Below are 16,129 nucleotides of genomic sequence, written 5' to 3'. Positions count from 1 at the left end.
TTCTTGGGGAAAGCTCAGGTTGAGTGTGTAAATCAATCCAGAGAGCATAGCACATCCAAAGTAATTACTTCCCAGCTTGCATAGCACTTCCACACCCTTGATAACCACTCCAACATCCTCTGGCTCCTCCTCTTCATCAGCACCTTCATTCTGAATCACATAAAGCCCCATGGTGGTCTGTGCAACCTCTCTCGGCTTCCACAGTATTGATGTTCTAATGATTACAAACAATTTCACCATTTTGAAATATAGAAAAGATCTGAAGTTTAATTCTAAAAGTTCAGTAAAATGCCATTAGTAACCAAGTACTCCTTGATGAGAGTGTTGCTATCTTTATGGAGGTAGACACAAGGACTTCTAAGGACACAAGTTCAATGTCCTCACTCTGCAAAAGAAGGCCTATTAAATATTATGAGGCTCTGTTTTTCAAGACATAGTTCATAGCCCTCTTATTCTCGCCCCAGTGGATACTACACTAAAGAAGCAGCAGCATGGTGATACACAACATATCCTTCTCTGAGCTATCAGATTTTATCAGAAATGACCCCTTCTTAATCCACACCTGGTTTATTTTACACAGCAGAACAGAGGTCATTATTCTAAAGTGCTAAAAATGAACTTACGTCATTCTCCAAAGCTGAGGAAATTGTTGACATAAGTTATATGGAAGTGGTTCGGATATTTTGAAAGAAGCACAAAGTATGGCATCGGATGCTGCCAACAGGGTCAAGAAGCAACAAATTTTTACCATCATCTGAAAAAGGTAAGACAGTTTATATTGTTTTGTTAAGGCAGATGGCATTTGCAAAGTTAAATGTTTAGATCTAGGCCCTGCAAATATATTCTTTTATCACGAAATATATTCTAGAAACTAGACCACGCGATGTTGCAGTTATGTTTACATTATGTTATTCTATTTCTTATATTAATAAACTCTTCTAAAGTTTAACTAATGAACCCTCTGGTTTCTTCAGGCATTTAGTCATTATCAATAAAATATTAATGTCAGCATAATCAATTAATGTATCCTAATAAATGTAGATATTGATAAATATCTAAATATCTAAAAAAGAAATGTAATCATATTCTTTGCCATAATCACCTGGCCCTGTTTTCAAGAATATGGGAACCCTGTTAAAACCAGTAATAGGATAAGAATTAGTCAGTCAAATGCAGAGAGGAGTGTGTGTGTGTGTGTGTGTGTGTGTGTGTGAATGAGAGAGACAGTCTGACCTTGAATTATCATTAAATAAATTTTATCAAAGTATGTTAAGGCTGCCACAGTCTGTATCTAGTTTGGCTTACTGACTGTAAAACGAGCCAGCCTCTCTTTTATTTTTTAAACATTAGGTAACGTCATTAGCTGAAACCTAACTTGTTTCAGCAAATGACTTATCCTGAGTAGCCTGACCATTAACATTAGTTCAAATGCATTCGGCCAAGGAGTGAAGTCAACAGGCCTAGTTTAGGACCTGCAAATGAACCCACCTATAGAGCTAGCCTGTGCTAGCAAATGAGAAAGCATGGGCAAAATTAACCATTAGCCAAAGAACTTCTTGCTTAAGGGCAAAGGCAACACAAGGTCTAGTTTTGGATGCGACGAGGCCCGCAATGGTGAGCTCACCTGTACAGCAGGCCTGTGTTAGCAAATGGGGGCAGCCTGAAGGGCAGCTTAACCATTAGCCAAAGAGTTTCCCATCTCGAGGCATCGGCGACACAAGGTCTAGTCCTGGAGGTGGTGAGGCCCGCAGTGTAGGCTGCTAGCCTGTGTTAGCAAATGACCCAAAAAACACACTGACTACGCTGACCGGGGTCGAAGTGGTGCTCGCTCGTGCTGAACCAGTCAGTATTCACCTTTGCAAAACATATCACAAAATTTAAATGAATATACTGCAATATCTGCAATAATATATTTGTACACCGCAACACAACAGATTGCAAACAATTAAACCTACCTTACAACTTAAACACCACAATTATCAAAATGTTGTTCACAGTTTACGTCAGTTGCAAAACAATGTTTCTTTTTACACTCACATGCATACATTACATTACATTCAGTTAGTAATCAGCATATTTATGTTTGGTTTAACTATTTGAGAAAACTGTCGATTTAATGTATTTCAGTTACATTTTACTGAAAAATATTGGTTCATGCTTTTAAAGGCCAAGAATAATCTTTTGAGTACTTTTCATAGAGTGTACAGCCTTATTTTTTTATTGTATTCTTTGACATGCACAGAGTGAAGCACTAAATACTCAAAAACCAACATTAATGATTGGAATATGTTGTTTTTGTTTTATTTTGTCAATGGAATTTTTTTCACACTTAAACAATGAGGGATTTTACAATAAATACAATAACCTTTAATCATAAAACTACAAGGACTATGTGCTTTTTTTTTGGCTGAAGTGGCAACAGGCAACAGTGGAGCATGCCGTTTCTGAGTAGAATGACAATAAAATAAAGATGTTAGAATAACTCAAATGAAATAATTTGACCACTTAATAAAGACTTCATAAGATTTACGTAATAATGGATGAGTAGTGGATCTTTCTTTTTTTTATTAAGGTGAGTCTATGTATTCGTTTTGAGTGTACAGTATTTATACTGTATTACTCCACATTGTTTTTAATTGCACAAAAAAGAACCAGGCAGCTGTTCTTCAGTAAAACTCAGCCCTCCTAAACAGTTATTTCTCTGTACTCAGCTCTTCTGCACAAGATAACAAGCTTCAAAATTAGCTATACAATAATTGTGTAACCTACCATTTACCATTTAGAAAAACAGCCAACTATGCAGTTGTGTTTGAACAGGTTCAAGATAAACTTAGTTAGGCTTCTGTAAACAAAAGTAGACCATTAAGCCTATAGAGCATTTGGTAAATGAACTTTATACTAAACTACAACAGTTGACTGTAATCCCTTTCTTACGGAAGCGCTGAAATAAGTGGAGGGCTAGAACTTTCTGTTGCTTTGAACTTAGACTTTTATTTGGGAAGATATATTTGGTCAATCAATATTTACCAATATCAACAAATGCTACAGTATAATACTGATGAAATTACACTACAAGCTGATAACTAAATTAATATCAGTAAAAATCCATAAAAGACACAGAGCATACAATACAGCAGTGAAGACGGTAAAGCTCAAGCTGCCTTTTCTCACCCTGAAACTCCAAGACAGGAAGCAACCCAGCTCGTGCCTCTGATCTAATCAAGAAATTCACAATTGTGACTTCAGCTTTGATCATAGCATTTGAGTCACAGAAAACGTCCATGGCAAAAAAAAAAAAGAGAAAAAAAAAAAGAAAAAAAGAAAGAAGCACGATGATTACACGAGAGGCTCTGACTGGGGATAACTCAACAAATTGGTATGCTCAGAAAGGCCTCCATCCCCACACTGATGCACATGTAAACAGAGGCAGGGATGATGGAGTACAGATGTTGTTGCAGGGCAGCTCCCTCCTACTGGAAACCAGCTGCTCGGATCAGGGATCAGACTGGGCAGGAGCACCGTGGTGTCACTGTAATGACAGCAGCTACCTGTAAAACACAAGCAGAGCAGACAACAGGAATCAATCACCTAGCAGTCAGCGATGGCGCTGTCAGCCTTCACAAAGCACACGGAGGATGCAGAACTCCTACCAGAGCCCTGCCTCTGGCTTGTTATTCCCTTTCATTTGTGAATTATTAATTGGTGAGAAACCAATTTGTTCTTTTTATTCTAAAAGTGTCACAGGTTGTGGGAAGTAATTTATGATTCGTGGTCAACGGCTGAGTTTTAATTAAGTCCAGGCCAGAGTTCACAGTGCTGGAGATGGAAGTGGTTCATTAATCACCAACTAGGAGACTAGCCTGGTACATGAAAGGCCAAAGCGCATCACTTTTATCTGAATTACAGTTAATAGTTGGCCAACAGGAAACACGTAAGTGAATTAAGACCTGCGAGTGAAAAGGATTCTGACGATCACGTTGGCCTTTGATGACAAGGCATAAGATGAATCTGATCAAATTATGGATTTAGAATCAGTTCAGGTGCTTCCCAAACTGTGTATTTATTAACATGTAATAAACAAACAGATCCACGACGCTTACTGATTCAAGCCTTCTCACATTGATAGGAAACATGTACATTTTCACTGGCACTGAGCTTAAGGTGACTATTAAGTAATGCTGTCAATTAATAGAAAAAAAATCAAGAGTTGAAAGGAAACTATTGTTAACCAGCAAAAATGGACAAAAAATAGACCAAAAAAAAAAAACAAAAAAACACTGAGACTTGAATAGTATTGAAAGTATTAGAAATGGCGATAATTGGCACCTGAGAATTTTCCAATGCATCAGCTTAGCTGTAGAATCAGAGTCATTAGCATCATATCAAAAGTTGGAAAAAGACAACTTGTTACCATTCCTGAAACAAAGTGTAATTCTGAAACAAATTGTGGCTGTGTATGGTGTTTTTGTGTGGGAAATATTGGGAAACACCAAAAAAATTTAGCAGGTAAACACATTTGTTCACCTGCAGTAAACCAACAGCATGCTTCATTCACCAAACATTTTCTGCCGTTGTGTCGTCATCAGGGTGACGATTTCCTTACATACATACAGTGATCAGTCACATGACATTCCTTTCTTTAAAATTATTATTTACATGTACAAGAGAAATAAAAATGTACATCAGTGCAATGTATTGTCCTGGGTTTTTCTTTTTAACCGTTTTTTAACCGCTTTTCAATTATATTTTTGGAGCTACAGGCCAGTAAAGCCAAGAACATTTGGTTAATACAATGCTGGCTTGTGTGCAATCCTTTTAAGTAGCTTGAAAGGGAATCTCTGAATGGCTGCTGCTGCAGGGTACAATGGTAAATGGTAAAATGTCTTAACAGCACAAGAAAAGAAAAATCAATAAGTCAGTGAACTGACTCAGCAATGGAAGTTACATAAAAACATCTATGTAAAAGTTTGCTAACATTAGCCACCAAAGGCTGCTTGCCATACCAGAGCAAGGCTGCACAACAAAACCACTGAGAGTGTGATTGGAAGGGTGTGTTTTGCTGCTTACAAAATGAATTTTTCATTCATATGGAGGAAGTTTTTGTTATCCCCTTGTTCAAAAGTTACATAGTCTCATGTTAAAATCACCTTCCTCCACAATGTCTGACTGTGTTTCTGTGACAGCTTGTTCGTACTGTTCATTGAAGCAATAAGATATTTTGACTAAGGGACATATTCAAACACAAGTCACAAGAGTCCATTTTTGTTTTTCTGTTTTTGCTGCATTACGCAGACATTTCAACAGTAACTGGGTGTATGTCACTTCAGACAAATAACTGTGATTTTGTTGTCCCAGTCCAGTCAAACCCCACTAAACATGTTTAAATTATAGAAGACAGCACGAATCAACAAGCAATAAACACCTACATAATCAGCGCCATGATGCAGCAACAGCACACAACACAATCGGATGACCAAAGGTAAATATGATGTCCTCTGCTCCACTGACCAAACATCACTGGTGGCTCTGAGCCATGGTAAATATTTTCCCAGGATTAACACAGTACGATAAGTGGATGATTACGGGTGTAACTGTGGGAAACATGAATGAACCACTGACAGATGAGTGGTGACATAATGCTGACATCTGAGACGGGTCATTACCATAATATCTTCTGTATCATTTTCTAGACAGTTCTGACAGATCTTTGTAAACTTTGGGACCTCCGCGACATTTCAGGTGTGCAGTCACTCAGTGAAACAATGAAGCAGCAGCTGACAGTCTACCTAAAACACATGAATGATTATGGATCTACAACCGCCATCATTAAACAGCTACAGAGACCTGTGTCAAACAATCAACCTAAAACTTTCTCCTTCCTTCTCCAGCCTATAATCTCCAATCAGACACTTCCAGATAATCACTAAATGAGCTGCCTGCAGCTACGTCTCATCTCATCAGTGCTCCTGAGGGCTGCAACTGACTGACCACACATGCACACATACAGAGAGAGAGACAGAGAGGCAGGGAGAGAGGTGCAGCATAAACACACCCAGACACATTCAGGAACAAATTGTATTTCTCTTCACATGATATATTTTTTTATGTAGCAGTTATGCTCTGGCAATACTAATAAAGAAGATTAAATTGAATAGAACTAAGCGAATAAGGCAAATAAATTTGTGTTTGCCTAAGTTTTCTGATGGACTCGAGAGCTTCCAAAACTTGAGTGAAAGGAAAAGATTGAAACTGTATTAGGTGAGCAGAGCCTGAGATCAAATGGTGGCTCATTGCACATATTCCTGCCTAAAATGTGAACAAAAAGCAATAAAAGTTGAAATATTAAAAAAGACAGATACGGCTTAAAACTGCTCTCATGCAAACAGATGTATGACAATAATGCAACTAGACAAAGCAGGTAGATCATATCAAAAATCTCAGATGTCATTCACTTCATCTGCAGCTATCATCGACAGGGACGTTTGGGGAAATTTAGAAGATGAAAACCCACCATCACAGTGAGAGGGGATCACTGAGAGTGACGCAGAAAAGAGGAGGGAAGAATAGAGCGAGAGGGAGAGAGTAGAGGGAGCATAGAGAGAGAAAGAGTGATGAGAGGGCTATGAAGTTTGACAGGAGAATGAACATGACTATACTGCAGAGCTCGTCCATGAAAAGACCTAAGGCGTCCGTCAGATTGGTGATTTTGTGCCCATCTGCACAATGTTCCAATCCAGACCAACTGGAAGGATGCCAGTTTAGGAGGAAAGGAGTTGGTGTGAGCAGATTTATATCAAGGTAGATGTGTGTGTGTGTGTGTGTGTGTGTGTGTGTGTGTGTGTGTGTTTAGGGGGTGTATGCAGAGAGCGGTAAAGATATCTCTTTGTAGAGATCAGACTGTGTCTGCTTGGCTCACACAGTCAGAGAGTGTTGCCAGTCATGGCCACATCAAAGCTCTGCCTGCCTGCCACCAAAGAGAGCAGCCCCCTCTACTTCCGCAAGACACACATACACACACACACACACACACACACACACACACACACACACACACACACACACACACTTGCACAGACACACGTTTGTATGACTACATTCATTCCTCAGCCCATAATCCTGCTGGCAACCTTCACCACTTCTCGCTCTTTGCTTTGACCTTTACCTCAGTCTTGAATATGAATCCTGGGTTTCCTACAGTTTATTTTCATAGTTTTGGACATCATTTCTTTCAATTATGATATTCAGTACCTGCTGAGATGTGAAACACGAGCAGTCACATGGGACAGGCTATAGCCAAGACAACAGTTAATCCAAATTTTTGAATTAACTTTATGTGAAAACCCTAATGAAGGTTAAGTGGCCAACAAGGATAGCAGAGCTAGCACTAGCACTGGCTGGCTAATCTCCTAGTGTATTGCATATTATCTGCTCAGCACCAAACAGCAAATGCTCACAGTTAGCGACTAGCTGGTGACCATAGTATTTGGTAGAGACTGAAAATAAATAAATAAGAGTGAATAATGCACTTACATGTATCATGTGGAGCACAGTGTCATATTGTGGAGGAAGTTTGTTTAGCTAAAAGTCTTTATTTTCATTTTACCTTTTCAATTTGAAAGAGAATTTACTGCTTTGTGAAACCTGCATAGAGGTGACAGAAAATGCAAAATGCTGCAAGTTTTAAAAATGATTTTTTTTTCTTTTGACATTGTTTCCTTTAGAGATATGTCTTCCCTGATCGTACAGGTAGTCTTGCTAGCCTGTACAAGTAGGCCAGATGTGGGCATTAGGGCTGCTTCCCACCATATTGATACAATCTGGAGTTAATCACATTTGCTTGGTTTAACTATACTACACCAGAAAGACCATAATACGCTTCTTCATCCCTGCTGCTGATGCAGTGTTTTGGCGTGAGACTTGTCTGTGCAGTATGAGAGCATGAGACTGAATTTGAAAGACTGAGTTACATGACAGAAGCGTGAGAGTTGGTAGCCCTGCTGATGCCTTCAGCTGTCTCTGTCACATGACTCCCTTGCAGGTTGCATCAGTCCCTCACTAGTCTGTATTTGAAGGTACAACTGAAAGTGATTACACTCAAAATGTATTCGTAATGAGGGGAGATTGATGCCACCTGGTTCAAAGTGACACTAATTCTAGAGACCCTCAGGTTACAGGGTCTCTAGGATAACAGGGTATAAAAGGTGTTGGAAGACGGCAAACCTGTTTGTCTGTTTTTCCCTCCCCTGGAAAATGGAGAGTGGCCAGTGAAAAAAATCCCAATTTAAAATCTACCTGTGGACTAGGCCACAGACTGATGAATATCACCTCCTCATGAGAAGATGAGATGTGAGAGATGATCATCAGCAGTACTGATGCCTCTATGTTGCCATATAAGACTGCAGGTTCTGATCTGTTTGTGGGCAGGTTTGATTCAGAAAAAATGTTGCCAAAGAGTAAAAAGAAGAATTTCACACCAATTTCACATAAAACTTCAGATCCCGCTGTCGGAGACGGCAAAGAAAAACATAACAAATGCAGCATCAGTAGTGGTACAAGCAGACCTAAAACCATTGGAAAATATAACTACAGATGTCAGCAATGTGTCATCAAAGCAGAGCACTGTGACTGAAGTAAAGTGAATTTTCTTAACTACTCAAGTGTAGCCTAGAAGTTTCCGTGCCAAAATAGGCTTATGCTAATAAAAGCATTCATTGTTACAAAAACAAAAGTACAAAAAAAGTTGTTGAAACCTCTCTCTAAATTTGCAAGCCATAATAACGATGATATTTGCATATTTTCATCTTTGTTGAGTTCCATAACGTTAATTTGGTCTTTTAGCGTGCTTATGTACGACGCTGCCTGGGCTACATGGCTGAATCTCACAAATTCTCTCTTATTTGTATGTGCCTCGGTGGCCCCATTTACACGTACACGGTTATTTGAAAAACGGAGACATGTCCCTTTGTTTGTGCCCTTCGTTTATACACCAACGGAGAATCTGCCTCTGAAAACGATGCATTCTAAAACCTCCAGCCAAAGTGGAGATTTTGGAAAACTTTGGTTGCACATTTGCATGTAAACTGAGAAAAACAGAGAAAAACAGAGTTTTAGGTAGCCGACGTCACAATATACCCCAGAACTTGCACCTGCGCCAAAAGTGCGATCTATGTTTACATTTTCATTTGGCTATGGTGATCATGAATGCGTTCAGAGTAGCAGTCACATTTATGTTGGTGCAAACTCTTTTTGTATGTTTGCATTTGCAAATATAGCTGCTCTGTTGTATCGAGGAGCAGAGACGAATGAGTAAATATTGTCCGATCACAATTCTTTTTAATTCCCCACTCTTTGTAAGGTAATTACAATACTGAAAACATTTTTTTTTTTTTTTTTTTTATGACACTTTTAAACACTTAAATACTATGCTAAAATACAATTAAAATAATTTGGACAATGTGTTTGCTCAATAAAAAGTATTATGTACTTACTTTTCCTCCTCCTCCTCCCATAAAATGTGTTTGCACTGATGGACGCCATTTTCCAAAGCCCCACCCCTTCACATTTGGTATCATTGAAAAGCCCTAAATGTCCTCTGTGGATAGCAAAGGAGTTAATTCAGTAGTATGCAGTGGGTGGGAGATATTCAGATTTGCAAATGTCCTCCACAGAGGACAAATTTGAACTACTGGTAGTCAGGAGGATATGAGTGGTTCCTGCATGAGGTCCATTTGTCCTACAAAATAATGTTCTCTACAGAGTACATCTGTTGATGCAAATTAGCAAACAGTTCTAAGAAGTGGTGAGTCACAACATCATCCAAACAGTCAATTAAGTCATTTAACCAAGTTCAACTAAGTTCTCATGACCTACTATAGGCTACGTCAACAAACATCAAAAAGTCCGATACTAAACAACATTGTGATCAAAATCTGAGTGAGGCAGTTATAGAGGTTTATCCAGAGTGATGGGAGATTTAGAGGTTTCAATCTAGTCTGGATCAATACAGACTCATTGGGTCGGTCAGCACTGTCCTGCCCCATTTCCAGAACATAGTGTCCAAATGCAGGAAGCTAATAGCTCATATCAATCACAGCCAAAACCAGTTCCATGGCACCACCATTGATTGTCAGTCAGCAGCAGGATGAATGGCATCTCTGTAATGCTGTGGAGACCAAGCCAACAGGGTCTGTGTGGTAGAGGAGTGAAATGTCCAGAGGTCCTCACACGACTGAAAGCTTTACTGGTCAATGTGTACCCTCAATCAAGAACTGGAAGAACAAGCATAGTAAGGTGTACAATAAACAAAAACCCCTCACAAATAACATTAGGCTAATTACTACAATCATGGTGTAATTAATTCGAAACTGTCTTCTGATCACCTAATCACTAACTAATCCACACAATAATTCCTCCAATAGTGCCGTGGTCCAAGATTGATCCATTTGTGATGGCAAATGGCCATAACTCCAAAACAATCTCTTCCCTACATCACCTATCAGCATATTACCTCAAAAAAGCATCTATACGGTGATCTTGCAAGCAGCAACATTGCAACAGCATTTAAAACCAACATGATCAAGGCTTCTTTTTCTGCTCTTCCACAAAAGATATAGAATGCAGTCTCCAATCATATCACAGGCAGTACTTTGCTTTGTCAAAAAAACAGTTTGAAGGACTAAACTGTAATCACTAACTGTCATCATTTTTACCACCCACATGCCCCATCATATCTCTGCTGTTTTTGTGTTCCTTCTGCATTGAAGGCTGATCTCACTTTGTGTTTTTTTTTTTTTTTTTTATCTTCGTCACTTGGTTTATTATCCATGGTGGCAGTTAAAGAACAAAAAAACTTTTAACTAAGCCAGCCCTGTAACATTATTATTTTGGCTTTTTTCTTTTCTAAATAATCAAAGTGAAATTGAAACTCAAGTGAAACAAATGGCAACTACTGGGAGAATTCAATCAACTGTGGAAACTGCTTTCACTTTTCAGTCTTTCTGTGTGTGTCTTTCACTAAAAAGAAAAGGTAGAAAAGAAGAAAGGAAGAAAGAAAGAAAGAAAGAAAGAAAAAGACTTAGGAATATAAGTAATAATGGATATATCTAGTTTTGCAAATGAACTGTTTTGATAAGGAAACCTCATAGAAATGCCAAAATGGAAATGATTCATTTTCAGTGGAACATGAATATTCTCAGAAAAGATCACATTTCAAAGACGAGAGATCAAGGGGTTGTTGATACTTTGTGATTGTGAAGCATGTCATACAGGTAAAAGGCCTTTCATCACCTATACATCTATTACAACCTATTTTACTTAATACCACTATCTCTGTTGCAGTGTTTTGGATCCCACCATTACCTGCCCTCAAACACCTGTATTTATAAGAACGAATGACATTCCCATCAGCTTCAGCTGTACTTAATGTTTAATGCTAACTGGTGAATGTTAGGATGTTAACATGCTAAACTAAGATTGTAACTGTGGTACATTACCTGCTAAACATCAAAATGTTGAATGTAAGATTGGTGGGCCAATCAAAACAGCTTTATCCAGCTTGAGCCTTCTTTTCTTGATCACATCTTTTACGACACATATAGTAACATACTTTCTCTTACGCTCCACTGCAAGTTTGTGGTATTTATTTTTGTTTTTAATGGTGCAAACTGCTGACTGTTGTTGCCTAATATGACTGGTGTCCTCTTTTTGCCAAGTCAGTCAGTGTGTGTAGCAGTAAAAATCATTCAAACTGTTTCAAACAACTCAACACCTCAGATACATCACTTGAAGCTGTCCCAGTCCTATGGCAGTCCTCATATGATGTGATCCAGTATTAAGCTCTCCACTGGAGGATGACACTCATTTCACCTGTTAAGGTAATCAGTCAGCTTTAAGTAATCTCAGATCTTCTGGAAAGCTGTTAGCAGTGCATGCTGGGAGCTGAGCAGACAAACAGGCAATGGAGTGTTTGCTTGTGTTCCGCAGTGGAGGGAAGGGTGGCATTTTGATTTGATTGGGGATTAAAGGTCACGAAGAAGTATTTAAACGCTCCCGCTCAACTTTGGGCTAATCATTCCTCCACAGCTGTGAGTTGGAGGAGTCGGCAGCACTCTCAGATCACCGTTGTCACAGTGTGTTGTCTCCCACTTTGCGGTGACAGAGCCTTACCCACCCAGCCAGTAATCCCCTGCAGAAAAGTTTGGAGTAAGCTGACGGCATGGAAAAAGATAAATAAGGATTTTCATTTTTTACCCTGTAATGAAAAATTGCATAGCACTTTCTCTCCTCGCTGCATTTATCTCTAATACAGTTTCAGATATTCCCATGCTGTAATTTACCACAATGAACAAAAACTTTCCACCTTGGGTTTTTCACAGTCCAAACAAGTGAAACTTATTTAAAATAATTATTTCTTACTTCCAGACTAAGCATTCAGACATTTAACATCTGCTAAACTTCCCAGCTTAGCTTGCTCAGTGCCAGACTAAGTAACACATCTATACGCACAAGAAACTTCTCTCACTTAGAGAAGAGAGATTGAGGACGTCAGTGACAAATGTCTTGCATTAACTTTGTTGTTTATTTTTCCCCGGAAGATGTGAAATAACCCTATTAAATCAAGTAGTCACTTGGCCATTAATCTCAATGCAGCTGACTAGTCCCTCAAAGCTAATGGGGTTTAGAATTTGCATGAGGCGAGTTTACCCACAAAGCTTCGCCTAAGAGGATTGCTGTTCAGACAGAGAGCTTATTGTCACACTTGTTCATAGACATGGATTAACGATACTAGGCCCAAAGAACTCCACTAACTGTGGCAGCAACTCACAAGTTCCCCTTCACTGGCTCAGATCTCTGTTTCAGAGGGACAGACATTCAGGCTGTCTGCAGCACGCATTGGCAAAATACCTCATATCTGTTAAATTTCTACAAATACAGTGCCAAGCATCCATTGACATCATGACCTCAAGCCTATCATGTTTCTTTAAACTGTAAAGGTAAAGAGAAAGCCACATTTAATACATCCCTGTTTGAAAACAGTCCTAAAAACTTACCTCCTGCTCCCGAATATCAATTTTTCTTTCAATATTTATTTTCTGTCATATCATCGCAGCGTTGCAGCACTCCTGAATTTCCGCTCTGTGTTGTCAACTTAGCTTTTTACATCATTTGAATAAGCCTCTTTCAGTGCAAGCGTGTGCGCTGTGTTTCATAGTGACTAAAGCAGCTTTGGAGTCTAAATATAACATGTATCCACTACATTAATTCTTTAATATTTATCAGCGGGAAAAAGGTACTTGAAATGTGGCATATATCCATGTTTAAAATTCAGTAGGAAAACAGCAAAAAAGAAATAAAAAATACACAAGTTCTGCTCAAGTTGCGACACAGTTTGATCAACACACTCACACACTCAGGCTGCATCTCCAGGACAGCACAAATCCTTCAATATCCTTTTGAAAAAAAAAAAAAAAAACTCTATCTTGTCTACCACTGCCCACACTGTGTTACTGATCCACAGTGTGAATTACAATAGCAATCTGAACACTGACTCTCACTTGTATGATAGCTGCTCAAGAGTGACAACAGGCTGTTATGATACAACTGCAGTTTATTCCCTTGAGTAAAGTGGTGTGTTACGGATGTGTAACACATCATAGCGTTATCCAACTCCATTGTGGAGCAAAATGACAAAGCAATGCAAGCAGAGGTATTAAAGGGTGCTAAATGATTCTTGTACTTTCTACCTATCCATCTATCTGCTCTCAATACTTGCCGATTTCTTTTCAAGACCACGGGGGAACTGGAGATAATACACAGATTTGTGAGGGGACAACATTTGGAGGATAAGTGAAGACTGAGCTAGTGGTTTTGAGAGGGAGACACTGACAAGGTCTGCCCAGAAACCCAAACATGATTGTTGCATGTCTTTTTCCAGAAACTATGGGTATTAACACTTAACCCTAGGCTGCCTTTCCCCAGGTGTATGGCAGGCAAACTACAGCTCCAGGCATGTCATTATTGACTATCTTCGGGAGAAGTTGGATCCCTTAGAAATACCATAAAATGACACGTAAGTGGTTCTGGATATGTTCGGGCACAGATGGAGTGTTGGACAGCAGACTCCACCAACATCATCAATCACTTATTGAGGGGATATGTTTCAGAAGAATGCTGTTCATCCTTTCCTCTTGACTCCCCAAGACTCATGCTGAAATACCAGATTGCTATCAAGTTTGATCCAGATAATCATTCCCAAGATTTCTTAAAATTGTGGCCAAAAGTTTCACAAGTTGTCATGAAATGGCCATCATTTAAAATGCAAATTACCATGAAAATAAGTGAGCACATTTATGCTACCATGGAAATAACTCATATGATTTTAGTGATCCTATATGCTTTTCCCTAATGCCACCCTCAGGCCAAACTTATTATATTATATTTTTACCCCACTGCTGATAAGGCTCTGTGAGTAACACAGATTTCAATATGTTGCTCATTCTACCAACCTGACATTTGTTTATTATGAATATTAGAACCTCTTGCTGTCACTAAAAATGTAGTCTTTTCAAACATTAATGTATTATCATCAAATTAATTGCGATGCCTTTGCATGTTCAATGTTAAGGCCTAACATTGACATCTGATAATGGTTTTCCTGAGATGTGGAGAATCACTTAAAAAATAGAAATATAAATAATCACTCTTCTAGCCCCACTATGTTCACTAGCTAGGCGCTAACTGTGCCTGCTGTTTGGTCCTGAGCAGAGTGTAGAGTTTGCTCATCATTGCATGTTCACTGTAAACAACTGCCTGCTGCTGTGGCAACAAGGTTGAGGAGCGCTAATAGAAGCAGAGTAATGTGCCAACAACAAAAACATTGACACACTGATGTTCAACAAGTAATGTTCACCATTTGTTTTCCATCTTAGTTTAGTGTCTAGCATGCTGAAATTACTAATCAGCGCTAAACACAAATAACATCCGAGGCAGACAGAAACGTCAATTTTCCAGGTGTGTGATCATGAACCAAAGTATTAGATCAAAAGATTGCCTTTCTAAAACCATTATGACATGTACCTGGCAAGATTTCAGGAACATGCAGCAGCAACAACAACAAAAAGCAATAATTTAGTAATAACAGATAATCATTCTTCTGCCAAGCAATGTAGTTCTTCAGCAACTTTTAGCCGAATGGTTTCCAAGCAACACACAGAGGCAGTGGACAGCATGCTTAAGACTGGGGTGATTACTAACACTCATCTGGATACTGTCATTAATTGTGGAATTCTTATAGTAGTGCTCAGTTAGCATGTCATGTTAGCAGTCCTCTTTGTTTGTACAGGGATATTTGACCCTGGATGGGTACATTTTAATTTCAAGGTGCTGCAACTAAGGATATTGTTCCAGAGTCTTCCCTCATTGTAGTTTGGGCACCAGTAAGTAAACCATAGGGTTCACCTTTCCCGTTTTTCTCAGTGGCACAAATCTGACGGAAAGCTTGGTTTAGCTCCATTTTGCTAATTGTTTTAAATCAATAGCCAGAGCTTTCTTGGCACTCCATTTCAATAACAGTTTGTTCAATGATCCCAGCTTCATTTCTTGACTTTTCCAGCTCTTCAGTTTCTTGCTTAATAATTTCCGGATATCTCCTTTCTCTCCATATCTCCTGACATTTTGAAACAATTTGCTGGCTGCTGTAATACTGATGTAATACAGTCATACCTATTTTGTATTTTGTAACAGCTTTGAGCACAGCTCAGCCAGTCATTATCAAGGAACTTGATTTTCTATGTGAAAATTTGACCTGACGACAGTGCTAGATGAAAAGCCATCAGATCATCAAATTCATTACAATTCATCCAGTCTGGGACATGAACGTCTCTGCCAGATTTCATGGGAAATCTGCCCCATAGTAGCAGAGGCATTTAACTGAAATCAAATGTCAAACTGTACCATAGGTACAGAACACTGGAAGACAAGTGACGAAAGATGAAAGGATAAACCTGCTTGTGCGGCTAGATGAAAACTAGATACAGCTAGACGAAAGAGTTTTGTTCTCTGGCGATTATAAATGTCTGTACTAAATATCATGGCAATGCATCCAATAATTGTTGAGATATTTTAGACAGGA

At 38.9% G+C, this 16,129-nt stretch overlaps 1 protein-coding gene across 1 annotated transcript in view; it reads right to left on the bottom strand.

Annotated features, from left to right (window-relative positions):
* Window positions 1–2,276: 2,276 nt before the first annotated feature.
* Window positions 2,277–16,129, bottom strand: part of tsnare1 (T-SNARE Domain Containing 1) — a 188,729-nt gene continuing 174,876 nt past the window's right edge. The window contains exon 12 of the mRNA XM_076738024.1: window positions 2,277–3,548. The gene's annotated coding sequence lies outside the window, so the exon portion shown is untranslated. The remainder of the gene's footprint in view (window positions 3,549–16,129) is intronic.

The sequence above is a fragment of the Chaetodon auriga genome, chromosome 8 (assembly GCF_051107435.1).
Source record: "Chaetodon auriga isolate fChaAug3 chromosome 8, fChaAug3.hap1, whole genome shotgun sequence".
Taxonomy (NCBI): Eukaryota; Metazoa; Chordata; class Actinopteri; order Chaetodontiformes; family Chaetodontidae; genus Chaetodon; species Chaetodon auriga.
The sequence above is the reverse complement of the archived record's forward strand: the minus strand, read 5'-3'. Positions and strand labels throughout refer to the sequence as shown.